This window comes from Numida meleagris, chromosome 5 (assembly GCF_002078875.1).
Source record: "Numida meleagris isolate 19003 breed g44 Domestic line chromosome 5, NumMel1.0, whole genome shotgun sequence".
NCBI classification, from domain to species: domain Eukaryota; kingdom Metazoa; phylum Chordata; class Aves; order Galliformes; family Numididae; genus Numida; species Numida meleagris.
Window position 1 is genome coordinate 12,143,417 of NC_034413.1, and position 14,780 is coordinate 12,158,196.

The 14,780-nt window shown below is 46.2% G+C and overlaps 1 protein-coding gene across 1 annotated transcript in view; it reads left to right on the forward strand.

Annotated features, from left to right (window-relative positions):
* Positions 4,057-14,780, forward strand: part of NT5C2 (5'-nucleotidase, cytosolic II) — a 54,970-nt gene continuing 44,246 nt past the window's right edge. The window contains exon 1 of the mRNA XM_021400431.1: positions 4,057-4,164. The gene's annotated coding sequence lies outside the window, so the exon portion shown is untranslated. The remainder of the gene's footprint in view (positions 4,165-14,780) is intronic.

The window sequence follows — 14,780 nt, forward strand, 5'->3', positions numbered from 1 at the left end:
AATGAATAGATGGGTGGGTGTAGGAGTGGATGAACACACGGGCAGAGAAATGGGTAAGGTCACACGCACACAAAGAGCCAGGTGGATGCACAGGCACGCAAAAAGGCATGGGCACATTCACACACACACACACACACACACACACGTACGCATGCTGAGAGGCAGACAAAGGGAAGAACAGACGCGCAGAGAAACGCGCACAGATGCATAGGCAAGGAGAGGCAGAGATGCATAAAGAAGCAGGCAGAAATGGGCAGGTGGAGAAACACAGACACACAAACAGGCATACTGATGGGCAGACACGCATTGAGTACATGCACGGAGCGCTCATCCCCACCAGTTCTAAAGGGAAGCCACGCTGTGTGTTTGTGCCAGGGTGACAGTGTTCTGGGCACTAGTCCCTGCACCACACAGGATGAAAGGTGCAAACGGACCTGCTGCTACACATCCCCGCTGCGTTGATCAGTGAGCTGGAGCCTGGCTCCCCTGCTCCACCAGTCCCCGTTTATCCTCTCATGTAACAAGGGGATCATGTCAGCGAGGTCCAACTGGTGAGTCAAGAGGGCGTGCAAGTCAGGGCTTGTGCTGGAGAGAGTCATTGCTTCTGTAAGAGCTGCTGCTGTTTCAAAGGGACCAACCAAAGCAGGAGAGATGGTGCTGGGATTCAAATCCCTTCTGGAGGAAGCCCTGCAATCATGGCAACAAATGTGGCTTGCACAGGAGCCCACATCCCAGCTGGCACACTTGGAAGGGGATCACACGGCAGAAACATCCCTTTTCCTTGGGAGTGAGGTGGGTGCAGCATCAGGCACACCACTGCTCACTGCTGCAGCAAGCTGGTCCCAGATGTGCTGTCATGGGTTGGTAATGAGATGCACATGCATGCATATGAATCCTGCCTCAGACTTGTGCATCTGCCTTGTAGAGTATAGGAGGAATAAGAAGTGTCAGCCAGCAGAGACAAAGGAAAGAGCCAGGAAGTATAAATACAAGAGACTTGGCTTGTGCACTGCTTTCCAGGACTCAGATCTGCTTGCAGCTAGCTTTCCTAGAAACATTCCATCTTTCTGAAGCCCATTTTAGAACAGTCACTGCTAGGCTGCAACAGTTGGATCTTCCTTGCCCTGTCCCATCCCTGGAGGTGTTCAAGGCAGGTTTGGAAAGGGGCTTCGGGGTCCACTGCAAGATGTCCCTGGACATGGCAGAGAGTTAGAACTGGATGGTCTGTAAGCTCTTTTCCAACCCAAACCATTCTGTGATTCTGTGACCCAACTGCATGTGTCCTGGTGGCAGAGCAAGCCCCACAGCCTCAGTGTATGGCCCCACAGTGCCCACTTGGCCCAGGCAGAAATCTTCAGTTTCATCTAGGTTGGTTGTTTCAGGTCTTTCACATCCTCACATGCAAATGTGTTTCACCACTTCCTTGACATCTGTTGTTTTGCATTACCATACCGCAAGTGAGGTTTCTTCTACCAGCAATAATTGATTGACTAACTGGGAGGTCACCAGCTCTGCTTAGTTAAGTGGCATTGTTTTTATGACTTTGCTGTGGTGATTATTACTAGTGATGAATGCTGTTCTGCCTCTCTTTTGTCTTGGAAAAGCAGAGTGCAGCCTTTCCTGGCCTTCCCACTTGTGCTGATTTAGTACTGGCATACAGATGTGCTCTAAAAGCAGCTGGGAGCATCAGTCTCCTACTGTTCTTCTATACTGTAGAAAATAATATAGAACTATACACGCTTCTACTATATAGTATATACAGTATATACTCCTGCTAATTTTTTTATAAAAGAAAAAATAATAACAAAAATAAAATCTGCAAGGCTCTCTGCAAGGGCTGCCAACATCCATGGGTAAAGATCCTGGGAATGGATCCCTTTGCCTCCAAATGGATGAGGTTTTCTGGAGTCAGAAGGGAATGAGACTACAGGAATTAGGTGGGACCTGAGCCAGCTGCCAGTCTAACTGCTGAGAACTTGTCTCTGAATTTATTGACTCAAAGGAGTTTGAGTCAATAAATGATAGCAACTGCTTCTCTCCTGCAGAACAAAGATTCAGCTCCAGCCCATCAGACACTGCTTCTTTCAGAGGAGGAAGGAGTAGCAGAGACTTTGGGATCCACCTCTGCATGAGCTGCCAGTTGAGCAAAAACCCATCCCATGTTGTTGGCACCAGAACACAAGCCCCTTGTGAGCCACTTTAGCACCTGGCAGAGGTCTTGGGGGCTGACTTGAGCTGCAGCGTGACCACGTCCTTGAGGAGCTGGGTCCCAGTAGTCTAGAAGGATGGCCTTATGCAACATAGACCCAAGTTCCCTAAACTTGCCAGAACAAAGAGGGAGAAAGAGGGGTATCATTGTATGTTTTGTGTGGTTCTGTACATCACACTGTATTGTTTAATGCACAAGAAGGGCCTTGAGAATCCATTTGGTAAAAGAGGTGAGTGTGCATTTTGGGCTCCCGCAAGAGCAAGAACAAATCGTGCTGGATGTGAATGGGGCATGCTGGGTGTCCAGCAGGGGGCTGATGTCAGCCCAGAGGCTGGAGATGAGCTGAAGAGAAGTGTATCAGATCTGAAATGAGATGGCAAACTGGTGGTGGGCACAAGCTGAAACTGGGCCAGTGCCTGGGCTGCACTCATCCTCAGGAAACTTTGACTTTAGTGACACATGGAATCAGAAGGATCTTTATGAGGCATCTAACAGGCAGAAAAAAAAACCAAAAAAACCAGTCCTGTAGGTAACACGTGCACACTATGGAACTCTGGTGGGTTGGATTAGAGATTAAATTGCCCAGGACAATTCCATGCTTCAAAACTGAGGTCTTGGCTGTGAGACAGCAGGAGGATGCCTTAAAATTTTGTGACTCTGCACCGCACCCACCTGCTGATGGGGCTTGTTAAACAGTTTATCTCAGGAGCTGCATTTAACCTGGGACTGTGATCAAAAGGAAAGGCTGTCCTTGTAGCTGTGCACACACAGCGTGTGGGATACACACCTTCAGTCCAGTTTCCAGCACAGTCCATTAAACCCATGCTCCAGGTATGTGTTTCACCACCTGGCTGCACTTCAGTTGTGGCCCAGGAGGGAAGTGCTTCCTGGCTGCTGAGCCAAGGGAGTCGGAGGGAAAAAGGCAGATCTGGCTGTCTGCCATCAGCCTGCTGCCAGGCCTCCCAGCATAGGTAGGTCACGCACACACACAAACACCAATAAAAATGTCAGACTGGCTCTACTGACTGCCTCCAGCTGAGGAGCAGCTCAGGAGTTTACCTGGGACAGTGAGAGACTTTTTGGGAAAGAGCAAAGGAGCGGCACAGACGCTTCCCTGGGGCCGTCCTCAGTTCTGGCCGCTGCAGTGCTGGGCTCCCGGGGCAGCGGCCACAGCGCTGTGTTTGCCAGCCCTTATCTAATCAGCATGGGTTCATGTCCGGGGTGCCACCATGCTTTGTCATCTGTTGGACAACGTGCCTTATGAAAAAAATATCGTCTCTGCGCTTGAAAGTTGCTGACAACGGATTTCATCTAAAGCCGCTGGGAGTGAGACAGTGAAATTGTGGTAGAAGTTCTTTCCTACCACCTTTCCCATCCTGTTTAGAATTTTGCAGACCTCTGCCTTATCCTCCTTGGTCTGTTTCCAAGGCTGAAGGATTTTCATAGAACCACAGAATGGTTTGGGTTGGAAAGGACCTTTAGGACCATCTAGTAACAACCCCATGCTGTAGGCGGGGACACCTTCCTCTAGACCAGGCTGCTCACAGCCCCATCCAGGCTGGCCTTGAGTGCTTCCAGGGAGGGGGCATCCACAACCTCACCGGGCAACCTGTTCCAGTGTCTCAGCACCCTCCCAGTAAAGAATTTCTTCCTAATATCTGGTCCAAAATTTTAATTACATTTTAATGTGTTTCATTTAACTGCAGAAGTTCTTCCAGCCCCTCATCTCTCGCTCCCAGACCCGAGGGCTGTGGGCTCGGAGGGCTCCGTGCGGCTGCCCTGCGGCTGGGCACTTTGCCGACGCTCCCTTGCCGCCTGCGCCCAGCCGCAGGCCTCGCACACTCTCCCCGCTCCCTGGCTCCCGCAGGGGGCGGGGCTGGGGCCGCGCCTGCGCAATGCTGCCGCCTCGGCGCTGCGGCAGTCGTGCGGGGTAGTTCTTCCGAGCGCGGCAGGAGGTGAGGAGCGGCCCGGGCGCGCGGGGGCAGTGCGCGCGTGCGGGTGCGCGTGCGCGCGCCGGGCGCGTGGCGGGGACCGTTGGAAGCGACCGTTCGGAACCGGGGGGGCAGGGTGGGCAGGCGGGCGGGCGCGGGGAGCCGCTCCCCTCAGGCGCGCTGCCGAGGAGGGGGCTCTGTGTGGAGGGGGAGCGCCGAAAGCGGAGCTCCGGCTGCGCGCCTGAGGCACTTCCCCTTCAGCCGCTGAGGGGAGGCACCCGGCGGCCCCGTTGCCGCCTTCCCGTCCCGAGCCGGGCTGTTCCCTCAGCCCGTGGGTGCGGGACCCCCTCTGGCGGGCTGACCCCCCCCCAGCCTTCCCGCGGCCATCCCCGCGCTGCCCCCTCCAGCCGCGGCCGTAGCGGCACCGGAGCCTGAGCTGCTTGCCTCTCCCCATGCTTATTCCTCTGTCTTGTGCCAGAAATAATGCTGTAAAACGTACGGTGGAGACGCTCCCTCCCTGTTTTCTTGGGGAACGTAACAGGCAGTACGGTTTCTTGCGGTGCAGGATGTTTTAAACGTTCCTGGAACTATGAGGTGGTGAAACCTTCAAGTTCGTTCCGGTGCTGGTTTTCGGTGGGCTGCCCGGCTGGGTGCCCGCGAGCCTCTCGGAAACGGCCTGGAGAACATTCCTCCCGAGGCGTGATGACTTTTTCAAAAGTTTTTTTTAATTTTAATTTTCATTTCTTTCTTAGTTCTGGAGGATCTAAACCGCAAAGATTGCAATGTACTTTCTAAGTGACATATGTAAAGATGCAGCCTTACCTATCTGCCTCAGTTTAGAGTACCACCTTATCACCAGCTCAAACACGTTGTGTTTGGCAGTTGAGCTAGGTGATCTGAGAGGTCTTTTCTGACCGTAACGTTTCTGTGATTCCATGGAACCATACAGCTGTACAGTCACTGGGCAGTGACTAGTGAACAAATGGGAAATAGGAAGACTTGCAAGTCTTCTCAGGTTCTGCGTGGCTGTGCTGAAAATCAGAAACAAAACTCCAAGCTACGTGTTGATCTTCAGGTTGCATGCTGAATTTGTCACACTAGCACAGAGGGCAAACCGTCATGTTTCAACTGCAGGCTGGTCACCCTGGCTGTGGAGTCTGTCACAGCCCGTCAGCCTGTGTCAACCTAAACATACACTAGAGCAGAGCTGCTATTTAAAATAATCTATTGCCATTAGTCCTGACTCCAAAAGATCATTCAGGAACTTGCTCGTTTGATTAACAGCAGTTGGAGTTTGTTCAAGCATGGATGTTGTTTCATTATATAGTACAATACAACCTTTACTCTGTATAGCGTCATTCAAGCAAACTGTATTGCAAAATGCACCACTGAATTACGTTTAAAATGCTCCATTGAATGAAGTACAATTGCAGAGATAAATGGGGAGAAAAATTGTAAGAACGGGACAGCTGTTTTCAGCTGAGGTTTGAAATTTAGAGCCTGTTAGTACTTTTGCTTTGGTTGCATTAGTGTTATATGCTCTGTTTCTAGGATATACGCTAGCAAAAAATCAGATGCAAGCTGAAATTTTCCCAGGCAAGCTTCCAGTTTATAGGCAACCCCCAATAGTAACAAAAAAGAAACCCTTTAGGTGTTACTCTTTGCCATGTTCGATTCCCAGTATAACCTGAAATGAAAGTTGATAAACCCTTCCTAAAACCACTGGAAATATTTGTCCTAGACTTTTTTTAACATCAAGTGGAATGTTTGTTTTTGAAAAAAACAGAAACCTTAGTTTGATGTTTACTAGTAAACACTGCGGTATTGTACTCTTTGGGGAAACACTGAAAGGAATGTTGCATTTCCTTTAAAAATTACACGTATGGTATTTTTGCATCTAAAGTATAAAGGAAGCAAACTATTTAAATATGATGTTTAACCGATGCTTATTGAAAAAGCGGATAGGTTTATTTGCTCACCTCCTACCTGTTATTTGTGGTTCAGCTTAATAAAATAATACTTCAGTTAAAAAATGAAATGCAGCTTGTTAGTTTGCAGTGGGCTGTTATCAGGGGATGGCCTGGGGCTGGCGGCAGGGTAGGCTGCTGGTTCCCTGGAGCAAAGTGAGCTGACCCACAGACTTTGAGTCCTGCATGAGTTGTGGATTCTGACTCACAAGAAGGTGCAGGAAGAAGGGCTGGCTGCAGCTCTGCCCAGAAAATGGTGGGCGAGAGACAAAAGTGGGTGTGCTCAGTAAACCCCTTCTTTTGTATAAATTCAAAATGAGGGAATGCTGTGGGATCGAGATAACTCGGTACAATGCAACCTGCTATTGCTTGGACTCTGCTGAAAGTCCTATGGAGGTCTGGAATGACCCGCAGCAGCGTTTCCATGTAGGAGCTGCTTGGCCTGGGGAAGGTGGAAGGTTGTCTTAGGAACTGGCTTGCTGTTTGGCAGGGCCATGCCTTGTCTTCCCTCTGTTAAAAGCACACCTCTGTAACTAATCACCTCAGGATAAGAAAGACTGGTTTGCCACCCAGCACAGAGCGTGAAGGGGGCAGGCACTTGGGCTCTACCCCGAGGGAAGCTGAGGACAGCCCGAGTGGTGCACCTTGGGACGAGTTCACAGAGCCTACTCCGTGCCGTGTCCTTGCCTCAGGGTGGCTCGCCAACGTGGGTGTCCTGATAGAAAACAGCTGTGGTTCTTTTAGCAGTGAGAATAATGGGACAGAAAACTGAACAGAATGTGCTCGGAGTGGAAGCCTTGTCTCACTCTTCGGGATGTGTTTGGGATGAGATGTTACTAAGTCAGCGCGTGGGAATTCTTCTCTTATTGTCTGTACTCCATCTGTTTTTTAAATTTTATTTATTATGTCAGCAGCACAAACATTTGAAATGATACTTGAAATGGCTGCAGTCTAAGTCTCTAAAAATTGGCTATTCTGCGTTCAAGCGCATCTTCGCATATTTTCAAAGTGCACGTTCATGTAAATATTTCTTACTCTAAAACATCTGTTTCATGCTTCTAAAGAAATTATTATTATGTGTCATGTTATGATGCTTGTAGCAATGATTTGTATTTTGCTTTTTAATCACTATGACTCCTTAACTGGAATGGTTCCTAAAACCTTGGACTGTGTACTGTGCATAGAGAGTGCGTATAACTTGACTCTGCTTAACACAACCACAGAGACAATCCAGTGTGCACAATAAATAGAACTTAATGTACAGTAAATAGACCTTAAGCAACATCTGGAAAGTATTGCGCAGGTATTTCAGGTGGTCACTGTAAGCAATTGCTTATCCAAACCTGGCTGTGTGAGGGTAGTTACTAAGTCTTATGAATGACTTTGCAGAGCTAAAAAGGTGCTCGGGAGACCTGGGCGTGTAAAGCTATGATGGGGGAAATAGTTTCTTTTGTATGACAGTGCAGGATCAAGAAGGGTGCCTGAGTAATTCAGCCTAAAAACGCCCATCTGTCAGATCTGACAACTACCCAAATGTTTAGCAGTGTGTGCACCTTACGGTAAGGTCAGGAGCTGATCTGCTCTTACTTCCTGGATGCTTGGGTCCCCACGTGTGCAAGCACTGAATGGCTGCATGCCAGCCCTTGCGGTCCTGTCACTTTTTCAAGACTGGTGCAGAATGGGAGAGGATAAACTTGTTGATTGCTGGTGACCCTTGCTTGTCATTCTCAGGGCACGAATACCTGATGTGGGCTTTACCAGCACAGCCAGCCCTTTTTTGGTAGTTTCGTCAGGGAGAGAGTTCTGTCTGAGCCGGGGAAACTGGAAACCCCACTGAGCTTGTTTGTATGCTGCTCTCTGTTAACGTGCAGGAAAAGAAGGCAAGCGGGTTCTTATCCTGTGCCTCTTACTGGCGGAAACCACTTTAAATTCTGCAAAAGTGTGAGGCGCATTAAATGTGGAGAGCAGGAATTGCAGTAATGAAATGCCTGTAGTGGTGATGCTGGGACTTGAATGATCTGTTCGGTTCTCTTCTGAAAATAAAGGATGCGCCAGTTCCGTAGGGTGATAGAAGAAGAAAGGGAGGCCCATTCAGATGTGAATCCTTAGAGATTGGAAGGTCGCATCAAAGTGAAGTAAGTTAGAAACAGATATATGGGGACAGTGTACCCTAATATTGCTCGTGTTGTACTTAAACTGTAATTAAGAAGACTGTTTCAGTGTCCAAAACTACCATTCCCTCTCATCTTACCGCTTGCAATTTGTTTAAAAACAAAGGTTCCTTCAACAAAGGTTGAGGTCATTATGCAGACTAAACTTAGCTTAATTTAGTTACAGACTATTCACAGCTCCCAGCTGTGGTCCAGATATTTTCAAACAAAAGCCTACTGTTTTGCACATATGCTTACTACTAGATTATCATTTAACCTTACTTGGCACAATTGGTTCAGCGGAAGGGAGAAGAGAGGCTTCCTGTGTGCATTTCTGTGGGAGGCTCTGAAGTAGAATGGTTTTCCACTGTTTACTTAAGAACAGCCCTTTGGATTAACTGGGTTTGACCCAGGCCTTGTACTTCTCCGTGTTAACATTGGCATAATACATAAAACACTTAAGACACATTATTGCTGGATTTTTCAGGAAGCAAATTCTCGCTGAACCCTCCGTGAAAGTGCATTTCCAAAAAATCTTTTTTCCAGCCAGGATGCACTGCTTTGGCAGCAGTGCAGGGCAGCTCTGGACTGTGGGACCTGCTGGGCGGGTCACCCCTTCCTTGGATGAGCTGCTGCCTTTCCCCAGGCAGCAACGGCTGCCTGCACTGCTGCAGTAGCAACAGCTGCACCTCTGGTTTGTGCATCTGGTTTGGGAGGAAGTGGGTTGCTAGTGAGGTAGGGTTTGCAGCTTAAATTGGTATCCTTCATCTCCTTTGCAGAGCAATAGTGGTGGGCGGCAATCAACTCACATGTTACTGCTTGGACTGAGCTCTTCTTGGCCTTTGCATCAAACATAGCACATTTGGCCACAGTGTATAACAAGATAAACTTTCTATTCAGCTTCTAAAATAACCTAGAACAGAAGGTAAATTCCAAAGAGAGAAGACTGATGGCTTAGTGTAAAGCATGCCAAAATCCTAAGACCAGCTGAATTCAGCTGGTGTTTGGGTTGGTTCAGCTGATGATGAGTTCCATATAGACATGAACAGCAATAATTAGGTCAGAGAAGAGCATGTGAATGTTCTGCCCTCAGATACCCAAAGAAGCGCTGAGTGAGATGTATGCCACTGCTCTGTAAACATAACACAGCAATCACCAGTAATAGCATTAAAGGGTAAGTGCTAGTGAACTGCAGGTAATTTTGGAAGTCAGTAAGTGGAACCAGTTGCAGTTAAAAGCAAGTAATCTTTCTGGATGTTGGTGTCCTTAGTTTTCTCCATCTGAGATAGGTTTTTATCTTTTTTTTTTTTTTTTCTCGAAAGGAAGAGCTGCATATGTTCGATGTTTTCAGCTCACTCATTTGGATATTGCAAAGCAGTTCAGTCTCAAGACTGTGCAAAGATTAAGTGTCTTTTGAAGTCTCATTAAATGGATGCAAGGATTAGTCCTGAGTGTCCTGGTTAAATCCTGTCCTTTCTGACATGATACAGTGTTCACTGAGAGTCATTAAGTATAGATACCTGTAGTATTTGCATAGTCGTTTCTTTTTCATTGCTTGTTCATTTCAACTCATTTCATATTATTCTGTGTATGTGCTGCTAGGTTAGGATGAGTTCATTCCCTGAAGAAAACCAATTAGTTGAACATAAATTTCAGGTGCTCTGAGCACCTGTTAACTTGAAACTGACCCTGGAAACTGCTCTTCCAGTTCAGTTCCTGTAGCTCTGCCATCATTGTAATCCAAGTGGCTGAGTGATGTTGGAAAGAGGAATTGAAGATAGAAGCAAGCCAGGCTGGTAAATCATCTGTTCGTTCTGCTGTCTGGAAACTGAGGCAGGAGTCAGATTTCAGTTTCCACTTTCATGTTGCAAGCATCTATCAGTTGGTGGTTAAGGGCACCAGGGAAGTTCTTGTTCTGTGTCTTTGAGTGTTTAGTGCTGGGTACTGCATTTGAACATTTCCTTTTTTTTTTTTTTTTTTAAAAAAAAAGGGAAGGGAAGAAAGAAATTGTGCTGAAAGCCAAATACAGACATATTAATGGGGTCTCTCTGAAGGGAAAAGTGCTCAAGAGATATTTTCTACCCGTAATCCAAAGCAGGGCTGCCACCAACAGGGCCAAGTAGAATTGTGAAGGAAAAATGACAACAATGAAGGTTTGCTAATGAAATCTCTGGGTGATTCAGGTAAGTAGACACAGAATCCCTCTGCTCGGTTCTTCAAAATACCTTCTCTGCCCCAAAGTGTCAATGCCAAGCAATGACTAGTGTACCAGTAGATCTACTAAATCCTTTTTTGTCAAGGAGTTTAGCTTACCTCTACTGTTATCCACTTGGTGACTGCAAACATACTGGACGGAATGAGGATTACACATGTTCTGGTGTTTCTTCATATCTTCTGATTGTGGTGTTGAAATGAAATAGTTTCATAGAGCGTGAGTATGTTCAGAAAAAATGTCCAGTGCTGGAATAATTAGCTGACGTGTGTAAAATTTTTGAGCAAATTGTGTATAAATTGGGAAGAATGTTACTTGCTGTGATCTGAGATGAAATAACCGTATGTAGTGTTCAATAATTTGAGGATTTCTGTCAGTTCTGATTTGGGGAAATAACACTGTGGCCTTCCTATGAGTTTTTTAAAAACATATTTGTGGACTAACCTTTCCTATTTTTCTTCGCCTCAGCGATAGATTAGGCAGGTTCTTAACCTTTTCTATTATGTGTATTGTAACTTTTCTTGCGATATTGCACTGACAGTTTGATGAACCAAGGCCAAGAAATCTGCTAGCTGTGCTTGAGCAACCATGAGGGAAGGCATGATAAAACTCAACAAAGTTTTACGCATCTACCACTCATTTTTCTTCACAGCCTTGTAGCAGGTAGATATTAACAAAGTAATAAAAAACACTTGCGGTCTTTGCAAATGTCCGTGTTCTGGTGGGGTTGATAAATAAATATTGGCAAGGGTAGGGCATGCAGAGAGCTGTCTTCCCAAAGCCCCGTGTTGTGGTCTTCGAGTCTGCACTAACGAGTTACTTCATGTTCCCCAAAGAGAGAAGTCACAGCCCAAGGGAGGGTTCGGTGTTGGTAACTATCAGCTCTGATTTTGGGGTAACAAGGACCTGCTGACAGTGCTGCTTTAGTTCTTTCTTAATGTTCTGTCACCCTTCAGGCTGGAAGGTTTCTTCCAGGTCACAGCTGCAGGAGTGGATTTGTTGCTTCATCTGTGTCCTTTCTGAGCGCAGTCCGTGTTGGAACAAGTACAGGGAGAACATTGTGTGTGCCCTCCTCAGCTCCTGCCAGGGAGCAATCTCCTGCGTCAGCAGGATTGATTTGATGTATTAAAAACTAGTGAACTGAAGGGTCCGTGGAAGTCTGGTTTTGTTTTCCCCAAATGAACGTGGTGTTCTGTGTTGTGCTTGGGCAGGGTTGCAAAAAGTTTGTGAAGAAAAGAAGTTGATACTGTTAGAGAATGGTGTAATGTAGGCTTTTGGTATCAGTTGATAAAGCTGAGACAGTTAGGTTATCAAAGGGAAGCCAGAGACTGAGCACAAGCTCAGTCATCAGAGGTGTTGGGTTACTTTGCTGATGAATTGAGTTACGTAGGTTGCATAAGAAGCGCTGTATAAATTAGCAGATTTTTGGAAGAGCATGGGAATACTGCAAAGAAGGTGTTCATAAAATTAATTTACTCGCAGAGTTTCCTGAAGTGATGCCTCAGTACTATATATCTGTCAAGATTAAATGAGATTTGGGGGCCAATAAAATGTAGGTGGGGACACTATTGTGCCCTAAGGATAGGTTTGTAATTTCATTTGCAATCAGATAGACTATAATTACTACATTTGCCTCTGATTAAAAAAACAGGTCAGAAAAGGAATGAGTTGTGCTCTCTGTATGCAGAGGGAACTGCGCACTGCTAGGAGCATGTTGAAACTCCTCCAGACTTCACGCTACCTGCCTTGCAACTGCTCTGCCTGTTATTGATAGGTAAGATCTCAAAAGGAAGAGAGACCATGTTATATATAAAGTGAGGATGCAGTGGATGATGCTAGAAAACAGAACTGGTAGCAGTGGGGGAAAAAAAAGTTCTAACTGATTTTGACAGAGCAACTCTTGAGATTACCAAGTCATCTTCAGCTGTTGATCCCAGCGTTTATTTTCAATAACTTTATGAAAGAAAGTTAAACTACGCCAGTTTCTTTGCTGAGCAGCATGTCCCTGGGCTAGTGCTGCATTCGATGCCCGTGGGACTGGTGTGGAGCAGCCAGCTGGCTCACTGCACCTGGGCTGGGCAGGGACAGCTTCCAGCCTGGGGAGATGGGAACTATCTCCAGCCTGTGGAGACAGTTCAGCTGCTGATTTTGCTGTCAAAAACATTTGCTTTTGCAGCCTGTAAACATGTGCAGAGGTCCCATCCGGCATGGAAGAGAGTTCAAGTGTCTTTTAAAAATCATCCTTATTTTCCCTTCCACTTTGAGTGATTAGAAAAAAAGTCAGAATAAGCTTTCAGGATCTCAGCTTTTTCTATAAAATATTAATGAAGCAGGGACCATGATCTTCAAAGACAAGAGGTTTCTTGTTTTTCCTATACCAGTAAGCACTGTCAGTAAGGGAAGCCAATAAAAATGTTGTCCTCCCTCACCTTCCGCGTTTAGAAGATAAAGAGGGCTTTTGGCTGTTTGCGTTATCCAAACTGACCCAGTTGCATGCTTTCAGAATGACTGTGTGCCTGATCTGAGCCGTGCGACTCAAATACTTCATCGGTTACCACCACGCTGCTGGAAGGGCTCGTTAAGGCTGTATTTGCTTCCTGAGACACAGCGGAATCAAATGAAAAGCGTCATTGTCTTGAAATACCATGATCTGCTGCCAAAGGAGCTGCTGTTGTATAATCCCTAATAGCAGGTTAGAGTGGCAGTTGTTCCTTGGTCTGAAATCGGTATGTGGAGTGATGGCTTCCAGTTTTCTCACTGGGGATGGCACGTCTCGTCTTGCTCACTCTCTTTGCAAGCCACAAACTCTTAGGGTTGAGCCATCATGAGCCGGTAGCAGCTTCTTACACAAGTTTGAACACTAAGGGTGTTTCATAGAGGTAGGGCTTGCTAATAAAACAGATTGTTAATAAATAAAAAGATCGCTGTACAGTGTTTCAGATTGTTCTGAAGCAAAGCAGTAGAGGTAGAATAGAAAAGTTTATCTTGGCTTTCCATTTTGATCTGTGGAATTCAGCGTGTTCATTTTCATGCTGACATTTCTGCCTTTTGTGCTATTTGTGTTAACTTGCAGCTCAGCTAGCACTCTGTTATGCTTCATCTTTGTAGTAATAAAATCAGGATCTGCAGATATCAAACACTGAATTCCCATTATAGCAGGCATTTGCATCAAAGCTTACCTCTCAGTTTTCAGCTAAAGCATACACATGGGAATTCCTAAATATTTTCTTCAGTGTGGACCTTATCACAGCAGATAGATCAAATTCACCTCTGGATTTCAACCTTTTAAGACCTTGTGCTAGTAGAGAAATTGCTTACAGGAAAAACAGCACGAGCAAAGTATTTGAATTATCTTCTGGGTTTCTTACTGGAATGTAACAGCTGGAAACAAGCAGCAGTGAGAACACGATGTTATTAGCCAGGTCCGTGCTTGCTGTTGGCATGTGGTCAATTGGACAACAGCTTGGGAACCTCTGCAGCAGAGGTTGCTGCAGGCTGCTGGGCTCTTCCTGCAGAAGGCCTCTTAAGGAGGCAAGTGGCCCCATTTGCTTGTCCATTCACCTTCTCTCCAGGTGAAACCTTGGAGGTTTCTCCCCAAGATTGCTGGTGTCCCAGCCTCTTATTCCACTCCAGACTTTTTCTCATAGCTTTATTCTTTCCTCAGTGTAATCACAGTATAATATATTGCTCGTAAATGGGGACAGGTGGCTGAAGTCGGCCTTCCAGCGGTGTTTGTCGCAGTGACAGATAGGCACATAGAGTCCCGCTTGGTAGCCTTGTGTATCCAAGGATCAGATTTGATCTGCAGTCCCAGCATTTCTTTGAGAGTTCGTGTTAGTTTTTTATTCTCCATGGCATGGCTCTTGCTCCTATGGATCAAGTCTCACATTCCTTAAGCATACTCTGCCTTCTTTTTTTCTGGTGGTGGAACAATACTGGCCACGCTGGGCTTAGAGAAAGGGAGAGCCGGCAAATTAGCTCTGGCAAATCGTTAGTGTAACAAGCAGCATGTTGGAAGTAACTTGACTGAAATGGCTGCTCTGCAGGAGATACTGAGAAGCGCAGGCTATGTGGAAGCTAAAAAGTGTTCTCATTAGCTTACTGGAGAATTTGTGGTTTCCATTTTAAGGTAGTAAACTCAATTACAGATGATTCAGGTGAATAGATGGTCTCTTGATAGTCAGAGAGGGTCAGATTTGAGGTTTGCTCCTCACAGAGCACTGTGGATTTCAGAGTGTTTTTCCAGACTCCTTTCTAATCAACCCTGAAATTGATGATAATTAAGTCCAATTTTAAATAATGAAAATATTT